Source organism: Camelus bactrianus, chromosome 21 (assembly GCF_048773025.1).
Source record: "Camelus bactrianus isolate YW-2024 breed Bactrian camel chromosome 21, ASM4877302v1, whole genome shotgun sequence".
Classification (NCBI taxonomy): domain Eukaryota; kingdom Metazoa; phylum Chordata; class Mammalia; order Artiodactyla; family Camelidae; genus Camelus; species Camelus bactrianus.
In genome coordinates this window covers 26,843,490-26,855,873 of record NC_133559.1, presented here as the reverse complement: position 1 = coordinate 26,855,873, position 12,384 = coordinate 26,843,490, and the positions used below count along the sequence as shown (strand labels likewise).

At 46.2% G+C, this 12,384-nt stretch overlaps 1 non-coding gene across 1 annotated transcript; it reads left to right on the top strand.

The window, feature by feature from the left end:
* Positions 1-12,253: 12,253 nt before the first annotated feature.
* LOC123616865 (U6atac minor spliceosomal RNA) lies at positions 12,254-12,384 on the top strand. The gene has a single exon (XR_006724900.1). It is a non-coding gene; the product is annotated as a U6atac minor spliceosomal RNA (small nuclear RNA).

The following is a 12,384-nucleotide window of genomic DNA, read 5'->3' as shown; positions in this document are numbered from 1 at the left end:
CCTCCACCAGGTGGCCCCAGGAAAAGGGACAAGCCCACAGCCCTCAAGGGCCTTGCATTTTGGCCAGCTGTGCACCCCTGCGGTGGTGACCATCTCTTCCAGATGCTAAGCTCCATCCCATCTGTCTACCAGTGCTGGCCCCTCCTGTGGGTCAGGTCCAGATGTCAGACAGGTCTCACAACCCAGCCTTTGTCCATCTACCCTCTCACTGTGATCAGATACGTGGGAAGTTACAGAGAAGCCTCCCAGCAGGTGGGAAAGTCACAGCTTACAAGCTGGATACTCAGGCACTGATGGAAATGGAAGGACATACCTACATCTTCCAAGCTATTTTGGTCTCTGAGAGCCTTTAGACTCTTTCCTTCATCCCACCTTCATCTCTGTGCTCTCTGACTGCTCATTTACACTTTTTCTTTCTGGTCATTTATGGTGTATTCTACTACATAATTACCAATAATGGTATTATAATTAACCTGTTTTTTAAGCCAAAGAATTCATTGGGAACAAAATTTGCATTTCCAGGGATAATATGACCTGAATATTTTACACTCAGTACGTACACACGGTGCACAGTGTTGGCAATTCCAGGTGTGCAACTCAGACTGGTGTCCCCTGGAGATGTGCACTATGACACTTGTGAGATTAGACCAACAATTACAGCCAAACTGAAAAGTGCCTGCACATCGACAACAAGTTGAAAAGAAAAAGTGGAGTAGGCATTACAGTTACGTCTTCCAGATGCTTCCATGCCCTGCCCTCATGCAGTCTCTATCTAGTCCGGGCAGTGGGCTCCAGCACCAGGGCGGGTTCTAGCTTGACTAGAGCAAGTTCAGGTAACCTAACCCTTTGCCAGAGATTAGTTAAGGGACAGGCACATGACCCATTCAGGGCCAATGAAGTAAGAGGTAAAGCTTACTGGGGTTGTGGGGAAAATTCTCCCAGCCTTTAAGGAAGGCTTTTAAAGGAACTGCCCCTGGACAGTGCCTTGCACAGATGTGGACCACGGAGCTGCTGCCACCACCTCACTGTCATCCAGAGGACGAAGCCGCCACGTGGAGGAGGCAGCCCACAAGAATGGAGTCACCAGAGTCTGTCTGCCTGGGAGCCATCCCACCTCTAGACCACCAGCAGTATGAGACAATATGGCTCCTGGTAGCTGAAGCCCATTCATTTGAGTTAGATTTTCTGTCACTTGCATCCCAAAGCATACTAACTGCAGAAGCCCCCATACCCACCGGCACAATGACAAGACTTAACTACCCTACAAGCCTACAAGACCATGGACTTATTTTGGTCACGGCACGGGGGAAGTCACCTCACACATCTCTGTATGTTTTTTGGTTGTAGTTCTTCTTTTACACATAGACACTGGGACTTCAATCTTGCATAAAATTCTTGAGAGTGGGATTCTAGGGTGGGGAAATGACTCAACTTAACTGAATAAAGTTGAATTCAATTGAGCAAGCAGTAAGTTTCAGGTGGAGAAGGGAACATTATAATTGAATTATATGGAAAAGGACTTGTTGCAATGAAATATAGTATAAAAAGATGTGGTGGTCTTAGCAGACACCACCACCATCCTCATTATCATTATCAATAAATACAATGGTTAATATTCATTGAATTTTTTTTAAATGCTGGATACTGTAATTAAGGGCCATTCATACAATAGAGCCTTCAAGCTTTCATTTAGATTCTTGAAAAAAATTTTATGAAGCAACTGTTATTATTAACTAGGTTTTACAAATGAGAAAACTGAGACTTCAAAGGGTTAAGTAATACCCCAAGGTTAGAGTCACACAGTCTTTAAGTGTACAGCTTCTAACTCACGTCTGACTCCAAATGTCCTGCGTTGCACTGGGCTCTGAGAATGGCAATAATACAACAACAATAATGTTGTCATTACAAGAACTTTCACTTACTGAACACTTATTCATGGCCATAAATTCATGTTTATTAACCCCCCCATAAGATAAGTATTATTACTATTCTCATTTAAAAATGGAAATTCACCCAAGGTCACATCGTTAGTAAACACTGAACCTGGAATTCAATATCTAATTCCTCACCCAGCCTCTCTCTGGAAAGCTGTGCTTTGAAAGTGTGTGGGCCCTCAAATGGTCCTGTCCCTTGGATCCAAGACCATCTGCATGTTTCAGGGCCAGCATGTACACGTGTGTGTAATGAGTAATAAGTTCCTGCACGTTTGTGCCGGATTCTAGCCGGCCCCTCCCCCAGGTCTGGCTCGATGTCTTCACCCAGCACAGTGCCGAAGCAGCAGAGCCCAGGGCAGGGGCACTTTCTAAACAAGCACCCCTTGTTTAGATGCAGCACCATCACAGAGCAGACTTTTGGGACTCCCCAGAGGGGTGAAAAAGAGGGAGGGAGTCATGCCTTGTGGTCTTCTCCTCACCTGACAAAAATCAAGCAGTAACTCTGCTCTGGGATGAAACAAGGCAAAAAACGAGCCTCCAGCTCTTCCCACCTCCTTTCCTGGTCCCTGGGCTCTCTCTTGCCACCTTGTACCCCCAACCCTCCAGCTGCCAGGGTCCTTATACTCTGACTGTTGCCAAATTCTTGACTGTCTTCACCATAATCTTCCCCCAAAAAACTTCTTCATGTATGGTAACCTTACTCTTTCATCTAAAAATTAAAACTGGCCTAAAAAAAAAAAAAGATTTTTTTTCTTTTCTGATTTGCAAAATTATATATAAGAAATGTCCCATATAGTTACCTATATTGGAAAATATATAACTATCTGAGATTGGGAAGCAACCAGAAAGGCTGAATCATGTAGGCATCACACACATGCTCCAAGATGGTCCATCCTGCCTTTCTTCTACCTCGTTTTTCCACCTTAAACTTAAGTTCTCCCAGCCCCAGGCCCTTAGAGGTAAACTGAAAATCACTTAACTACATTAGCGCATTCTCAGGTGCCAGTTCAGGGCAGCTAGGCTGCTTGCCAGCCAGGTGGTGATCACGGGAGCTGAGACTAGAAGAGGGGCCTCTGCTCGTCCTGTGTAAGGAAAACTTGATGCGGTAGAAACGGAGGACAACCCCTTCCATCCAACACACATTTTCCAAACATTTCAGTCTGATGTCTCCTCTATAAAAATCAGTGCCATTTGCACTGGGACGAGTTGAATTATACACAATATGGAAGTTCTGTGGCAAGAAGCCCTCCCTTAGCATGTAAATTATAAATATAAATTGCCTCATTTTGAGCCAGGCCCCATACTGAAGGCTTTACAAGCCTTCTAGCTAATGTCAACAATCTTTTTTTTTTCTTTTTTAATGAACGGAGTCATTCACACATTCATCCAATCATTTATTTCTTCCACACATTATAACGAACACCTATCAGAGGCCAAGCCAAGCACTGGGCTAGGCATCAGGACTGAAAACAGACCAGTAAACAGATTCTGACATGACACTGAGATAAGTGCTCAGATGGGGGGGATAAAAGCCTAGGGAATCCACAGAAGGCGCCGGGGAGTCAGGGAGGCTGCTTGGAGGACGAGATACTTCTTTAAGCTGAGGATTGTACATGAGGCAAGAGTCAGCCACAGGGTGTTGGGGGTGGTGGTGAGAGAGTGGGATGGGTGACAGTATAAATAGCCTGGTCTGGGTAGCCCTGATTGAGAAGGTGACATTTAAGCAAACTTGAAGGGAAATAAGGAGGGAGCAGTTCAGGTCGCCAGGAAGACAGAAAAGGCAGTGCGAAGGCCCCAATGAGGGAGCGTGCCTGGCGCATTCCAGGAGCAGGAAGGAGACCAGTGGGGCTGGAACAGGAGTGGCAAGAGATCAGAGAGGTGATGTGGAGGGCCCACAGTGGGGGGGCATCTGCCTTTTGCTCTGAGTCAAATGGGAGGCCACTGGAGGGCATGGCAGAGTCATGACACAATCATACTCGGCTGTTGCTGAGAAGAGACTACAGGGAGCAGGGAAAGAGACTGAGAGATTATAATTGTTGGAAGCCATTATAGCATAATACAATGAGCCTGCCTGCCTCATCTCTGGAACCCTGTGTAGAGATGGTCATGTGAAGTGCCTTGAGCAGCAGGATGTCAACATGCCTCCTGCTGGAAAAGTGGGGGCAGGGCAGGACTGAGGAGAGACAGAGGTCAGGGCCTGAGACCACCATGGCCCCCCCTAAAGCTCCTGTGCCCTCTGAGTGGTGCAGGAGAATCTCTGAAGATGTCCTGTCTTCACCACACACTCTTACCCACAGAGAGGAGTGGGGGCATCTTGCCACTGTCCCGAAGGGGCCATGAGGTTTGGGCAAGGAAGAGACAGGACATTAAAGTCCTGGCAGCAGGGCACACAGAGGCTCCAGCAGCTGATGTAGTGACACCAACAGCTACTTGCCGGGGGTCAGTGACACCCTCCAGTCACCGCCAGATACCCCACCCCAATGTCAGGCCATATAAGCTCCAGGAGAGAAGGGGCAGGAGACAGACTATTAGTAAACTGTAATATTTAATCAAAAGAATGATACATCATGAGTTAACTGGAAAATCTCTGAGTAGAACCAAGGAAAAACATGAATTTGAAAAGATCAAGTTGTTTTCCATTCAGTGGCTGGGGACTCAGAAACCAAACAGGGTTCTGAAAATAATGGAAACTATATATATATATTATTATATATAATATATATATATTTCTGAGTTTTGTGGCTAGGCAAATTCCAATCTGCTTCACAATGTACCACTGAAAAGACCACTGAGATAAAGCATAGAAATACTGTTAACTACCATTTCATATTATTTATCTGAATCATCCGTACTATTCATCCTTTGGAACAGTTAGGGCTAAACTTCAGCAATGAAGGTTCTAAATGTTCAAGGTCATGTCTTAGGACCCCACCTGTAATCTGTGCAACCGTAACGTGGGTTACCATGGCACTGACTGCCTTAGCTTCATACTAGGCAATGATATCCATTAAAATCATGAGTTGATGTGCTAATTCTATTTTTACCTTTTTCTTCAGTTTTTTTTTTTTAAGACTTTAATTTTTAGAGCAGTTTTAGGTGCAAAGCAAAATTGAGATGAAGGCACAGAGAGTTCCCATGTACCTCCCACTCCTACACAAGCATAGCCTCCCGGATTGTCAGCATCCCCCACCACAGCGGTACATTTGTTACTACACTGACACTTCATTATCACCCAAAGTCTAGAGTTACATTCGAGTTTACTCTAGTTGTCCTAGATTGTGTAAGTTGGAACAAATGTATAATGATACGCAGCCACCATTGAGCACCATACAGAATGTTCTCACTGCCTTAGAAATCCTCCTGCCCCGTTCATCCCTCCCTGCCCCTCTGACCCCTGGTAACCACAGACTCTTTTAATGTCGCCATAGTTTTGCCTTTGCCAGAATGCCAAATAGTTGGAATCATATTGTATGCAGCCTTTTTCAAATTGGCTTCTTTCACTTGGTAACATGCATTTAAGGTTCCTCCATTTCTTTTCATGGCTTGAAAGCTCCTTTCTTTTTAACACTGAATAATTTTCCATTGTCTGATGTACCAGTTTAACCATTCACCTACTGTAGGTCATCTTGCTTCCAAGTTTTGGCAATTATGAATAAAGCTGCTAGAAACTTCTGTGTGCCAGTCTTTACATGGACATAAGTCTTCAGCTCCTTCGGGTAAATACCACTGAGCATGACTGTTGGGTCATATAGTAATAATATGTTTAGTTTTGCAAGAAACTGCCAAGCTGTCTTCCAAAATGGCTGCACCAATTCTGTATTGCCACTAGCAATGACTGAGAGCTCCTGTGGCCCCACATCTTCACCAGCGTTTGGTGTTGCCGGTGTTCTGGGTTTTGGCTATTCTAATAGGCATGTAGTGGTATCTGACTGTTGCTTTACATGGTTCCTGTTTTTAATGGTAAATTCCTCATCAGTGAGATTCCTCTAGCATAATACCACGTGGGAAACATTGTCCTGAGAGACATGCAGGCACTACCTAATGTGGTGAATGCTACACATGAGACAGAGGACATTAAGGATCGCCCAAGCCGTCCTCCAAGTCATTGCCTGAGTCAGCTCTAAATGTTCCCTGCACAGTCACTCCGCTTATGTTTGAACACCTCTATTGACAAGGATCTCACTGCCCCCAAGGCAACTCTTCCAAGTTGAGACAGCTCTATTAGGATGATCTTTCTTTCTTACTCTGAGCCGAAATCGATGTGTGTCAACACAGAAATCAATGAACCCTGAGAAAGAGTAATTCATTCACCTCTACCTGATGCTGACAACCAAGAAAAAGAGGATGTAACCAGCAATAAAAACAATGAAGAGAAGCCAGGAATCAGTGTGTCTTCTGTTAGAAGAGCTCTCCACAAAAATAATTCAGTGTTTTCTCAACTGACTCAGAAGACCACAGGATTTTTCAGTTGCTTCCTTTTTCTTTTTCCACCTTTTTTCCTTTAAAAAGAAATCTCCTTGAGCTCTCTTCCCAGTGAAAAGCTAATTGTAACTTTCCTGCAAGCCATGACTTTTTGATTCAGGTTATTTCTGGAAAAGTCAGCTCCCACAACTTCAGAAGAAGGGCAGAAAGGTCACAGCACGAGGGCAAATCTTTAAGGGATTTGGGGAGCGGGGTGAGGGGGCTCACCAAAGGATCATGGTTCACCTAGAATCTGCAGGGGAGTCTCCTAACATTTACGTCCTCTTGGTGTAGAAAGAATTTCTGAAGTGACATTCTGCACAGCAGGACCACCTGGAAGGGAGGAAGGGACTTCTGTCTCTCATTGGCCCTCTGTTGCTTTTAGCGCTTTGATCAAGCTGAAAGGCTGATTTGTAGGGATGCGGCCACGGATTTCAAAGAGGTGCTTGGTTGTACCTAACGAAATGAAAGCCCCTGGACGCTAGATAATGATACTCGAGTAGGTCCAGCGGTCCAGCTGCTAAGACATCTTTCCTGAAAATGAGACAGAATGGAAAGTCACCACAGTGAAAGGTGCCCCAGGCTGGGTGAGATGCTGATGCTCCAGGAACCCCAGGCTCTTTCAGCAACACCCGTGGAGAGGAAGCACCCTCCGCACTGCCCGGCTCGTGCTGCCCGGAGGGTTTCCTCCGGAGTTTACCTTTGCCTTGAATCGCCCTTTCTGGTCCTCCTTCTCCTTCCTCTATCCCTGGCTTTGTCATTGACCCACTTAATGTCAGCAAGTCAGTGACCCCTCTGGGCCTCAGTTTTCTCATCTGTAGAATGGAGATAATACGCTTGCCGCCAAAGGACTTAAGAGGATTAAACAAGATGAAGAGTGAGTAAGCACCTTCTAAGCTGTAAAGCTTTGGAGGAAAGTGTTACTGTTATGATCTAACCTAAAGTTTTAGCACACCTTTTTCCTGTTTTTCAGGAAATGGGGAGGAAAAGAAGAGCTGTTCCTCACACTCCGAAGGCAGCATGAGACATGAGAATTAAGTTGCACTCCCCTCAGCCGAAGCATCTGGGCAGAGCCTGCGGTCTTCACAGATGTTGAGAGAGCAGCAGTTTCATTTTACAAGTGACCTCAGAATAGACAGAGGTCGAAAGCCAGCCCACTGCAGGAATCCTGTGGCCCGTGGGGTCCTCCAGAAGCCGGAGGTTGATGCAACGATGGAAAACTGAGTGCCAGAGCAGGGATGGGAGGAAGACGCAGCTTCTCTGAGCCAAGTACCAGCTTGATAGGCGACATTGGGGCATTAGCATCGGGCTGGCTAATTGATTTGTTCCTCTTACAGAAGCATCTGTCTCTGCAAAAATGAGGTGGCCACCAGCTCTGGCATGGTTGCTAGGAGAGCATCCAGGATCTCCAAGGCTACTTTCTGCCCCAGCCAATGGGACGAGGGCTTTTTGAGAACCAGGACAGTGCCCATGGGAACCGCCTGCAGGACAAGAGAAGCAAGTGCGACCTCACATTCAGGCCTGCACCTGGAGCTCCCGGGGCCAAGGAGCCAGGCTGGGGAAAGGGAGGACGAGGAGAAGGCAGCAGGAGGGGTGCTGGGTCCTGAAGCTGGAGTCTGAGCACCACCCGTGTGGCCCATTCAGAAGCTTCTCTTTCTGCCCTCCCTCATCCTAGAGCCTTCCTAGCAGGCTCAAGGGGAGACCAAGTCACCTGGCCTGGCCGGAGGTGGGGCTGCTGAGTGGTCCAGGGCAGGGCACTAACCACTGTCTGTTCCAGTGAGATCCAATAAGGGGAGGGGAGCAGGTAATATAAGGCCCGCTGGGAGCTTGGGAGGCCCTGCTGAGAACTCCAGCAGGTCCCCGCACCGAGCAGTGGTCTGTTCCGTCAGCTCTATAATCCCCTCACCCGGGACAGAAAGCCTGACTATCTTCAGGGCTCTGAACTACCCTAAAACCTCAGCCAGTCATTCGCTAGGTTGACTACAGAGATTTCCCAATCAGGTACCTTCAGGCTGACGAGATATGTCCTACTCCTGAAATGGACCCCAGTCTTCTCCCAATTCCCAGAAGAAGAAAGTTAATGGAAAGAATTTCCTCCATATTAAGCTGTCTCTCCTGTAAATTTTTTTTCTTGAAACTGGCTACCTCTTGTCTATATATGAACTTGGTAGGAGATTTTGCCTGCTTTAGCATAAACTGTTTATTTTGGGTTAAATGCATCTTCGTTTTGTTGTTAATTCACAAAGAAGTACCTTGACTTTGCAGCTGCTCCACTATATGAACAAGTTGTTAGAACCTGAGTTCTACCTTTTGACTAAAGGCAAAAGGAATTGTGAGGAAGGTGACTTAACTGCAGCCACAGTTACCCTCCACCGTCAAAGTCATCACAGGTATCAAAGCCACAGTTTTTAAAAATGTATACCATCTAACCAGCCCACGTGATGACCTGGCTTCCCACTTCACGGAGGAAAAGAGAATGATCAGAAGACAACTCCACAAAATCCCACAACGACATCTGCCCACTTATCACATAGTTTGTCTTCCTGATTATTCGATGAACCCAACCTGCCTTGATCTAATGTCCACCACTCCTTGACCCAAGCTCTTGTCTCTCTCTCCTACTCAAGGACAATGCTCCAGTAATTAATTCTCTCTTCCATATCATCAGTTTTCACTCTCTGTCAGACAAGTCCCATCCACAGACACACATACTGTTATTTCTTTCATCTTAGTGAAAACACTTCCTTCACCAGCTGTTACCCTATTTCCTTGCTCCCCTCTGCAGCAAACTCTTCAAAAGAGCTGTCTATGTTGATTGTCTCAGTTCCTCTCCGCCCACCCTTTCTTACACCATCTTTAATCAAACATTTCTCATGGCTCTGGTCAGGGTCTCCAGGGAGCTCCATATTGCTACATGGCTCAAATTCAACGTGATCAAATGTGAACTCTTAAATCTTTCCCATGCAAACTTGTTCCACATTCTTCTGAATTGATGGCAGTTCCATCCTCCTGCTTACTCAGACTGTCTTTGACTCCTATCTTTCTCCTATTCTTCACATCCAATCATCAGTGAATCCTATTGACTCTATCTTCCGGAATATAAGATCCAGTTGCTGCTTCTCACCAAGCACTGCTACCATCTTGGTTCAAGCCACCATTCTCTCTCACCTGGACATAGCTGGAGCCTTCTAAGTGCTCTCCTTCTCTCCACCAGTGCCTCTCTGCAGTCAATTTTGGACACAATAGCCAGTATGCAGTGTGATTCTCTTAAATAGGCAGCTCACCTCATTCCTCTCTGCTCAGCATCCTGCAGTATGTCCTCATTTCACTTAGAGTAAAAACCAAAGCCCTCCCGATGGCCAGCAAAGCCCGATGCAGCCTCGTGTACCTGTTACTCCCTGACTTCACGCCCTCTCTCCCCTTCACTCTGTTCCACCACAATGGCCTCCGCACCGGTCCTGGGACATGGCTGGCACACCCCCACAGCACGTGCACTGTTGTTTCCTCTGCAGGGAATGCTCTTCCCCTAAATACCATCATGACTAAGTTCCTCATCTTCTTTAAGTCTTTGCTCAAATACCACCTTGTCCACGAGGCCTGTCTTGGCCATCTGACGTCATAGGCACACTGCCCCCCACCCCAGCATTCGTAGGCTTCCTTATCCTACTGGTGTTTTTCTCTTCTTCCACAGCACTTAACATCTTTTACCACACTAGAAACTTTATGCATTTATGTTCACTGACTATGTTCCCTTGCTAAAACTTAAACTGCAAAAGGGCAAGTATCTTTGCTATTTTATTCTCTGGTCTGCCCTGAGCCCTTAAGGCGGTGCCTGACATGTAGTCAACATTAAAAAAAATTTTGTTGAATAATGAACAACTGTTATCTGTAATTATTACAAAAGCCTCACAAGATTTTTTTTTTTTACTATTTACATTTTACAGATGATGAAACCAAGGAAAAGGGAATGAACAATTTTCAGTTTCACCGTGCACCAGACTCTCTGTATGCACTATCTTATTTATTCCTCCCGTGTTCCAAGGTTCAGAGGGGTTAAGTGGCTTCCTGAAATCACATAAGTGGTGGGAAGACAAGGCCCACTGTGAACAAGGTCTGACATAAAACCGCAGAGGAGGCCCGACCGCTCTCCCCACTCCTCCACCAAACACCCGCCACACCCTGGGCTGGTCAGGGATCTGCAGTCCCCTGAGACACAACTGTCTTGGGCCCAGAGAATCCACCGCATCAAGCCCTGATGGCATCCCTTGAGGGTCCTGTCTGGAGACCAGCTGCCACTCTCTACCTTTCCTCCTGCCCCCATGTGCAGGCACCCATCCCGCCAGTGACACATGGTGACTGACAGTCACACAGCCAGCCCCAGGCCCTCCAACTCACAAATCCAGGAAGAGGTTTCTGGTATTCACTTGTTAACCTTGCAAACATTTTTCCCAGTTTTTATCAGGGCTTTCCAGGCCTTGGAGTCCAGAGAAGTACACATTGGCCCACGACTTGTCACTGCCTCTGTCAGAAAAGAACACTAGCTCTTCCGTCAAGACCATCCTCAAAGCCCTGAAGACACTGACAACCGATGGTAATCCCAACACTATATTGGCTCCTAGGACATGCTAGATGCTCCTGAATGCTTTACGTACATCACACCTCATTTAATTCACACAGCACTGTAAGGAAGGTACTATTAACAACCCTATTTTGCAGATGAGAAAAACAGACGCACAGGGAGGTTCGGTCACATTCCTAAGGGACTATAAATGGTAAGTAATCGAGCCAAGATTTAAACCCAGGCTGCCTATCCCCACAGCCTGTGTTTCACTGATACCCCACACTTCAGCATGAGAGCACGTGGAACACGTAAACAGCACCTCGGGCTGTTGAGAGCTCCAGCACTCTCCAGTGCAAACGCATTCATGGGCACGGACAACAGACAGAGTAGTAAACAAACTGACATTGTATCTTCTAATACAGCTATCCACAGTTAACTTCTTTATCATTTTACAGACCCCATTCTTCCTTTCCTAAAGAACCAGCCCTGCATTTTCCGCTAGAGCTGCCATCTATTATTCATGGCTAAATGTAACATTTCCACATTGCCAGCATCACTCAGTATCTTCACACTAAGCTTTCTCAGCCTGCTCCCCATCTCAGCCTCTCTCACCTCTGTCTTTTCTTTTTCCATCTACTCATTAATTAAGGGCAGCCTCCCTTCTCCTAAGCACCAGTTTCACATCTGCTTCCCAGTGGTTGTGCGGCTCTGTCTTGTTCCTAAAGCAATCTCTTAGGGGGCTCATTAATCATTTATCACACACACTTCCACCTGCCTCACTTTTCTTCCTTCTTCTCTTTTAAACACTGATTACTTGATCTTTAGAATTGCATACATTTCCACTCACCAGATATTGGTCAGACACCCACTCTGTGCCTGCCTATTGTGGTGGCATCTCTGAAATAGCTCTCTTTGGAAAAGCTATGGTTTAACCAAATAGTGAAAGCAACTTTAAAACCTCTGAAGAAGTCTCAGGAGGAGAGAAAGATCCCTGTAGGCTGGAGGAAATCAGGAAGGCTTCGTGGAGGAGGTGAGGTTTGAGCTGTTCTTGGATAGGATTTAGCCAAAGGGAATCTTACATGCAAAGGCAAGGAGGTGGAAGTTAGTAAGGCTTAGTCAAGTACCAGGGAAAAGATTCCAGTTGGAGAAACATGAGAGAGAAGTTTGGATGAAATCCTAAAAGGCCTTAATGCCAAATGAAAAGTCACTGAGATCATATTCTGGAAGTGCCAAACTGCCTGTGTTGCACACTTTCTCTGCTGATCTGCCACAGAATTCTCTCAAGAATGATATTCTGGTGTTGTATGAAAGGAGAGAAGGCTAGCACTCCCCCACCTCCCACAAGGACGGAGGAGGCCCTCGGGCCTGACAACACGCATACAGTTAAGGCATTGCCACCCACTTCGTGGTATCTAACCATCGTTTTTA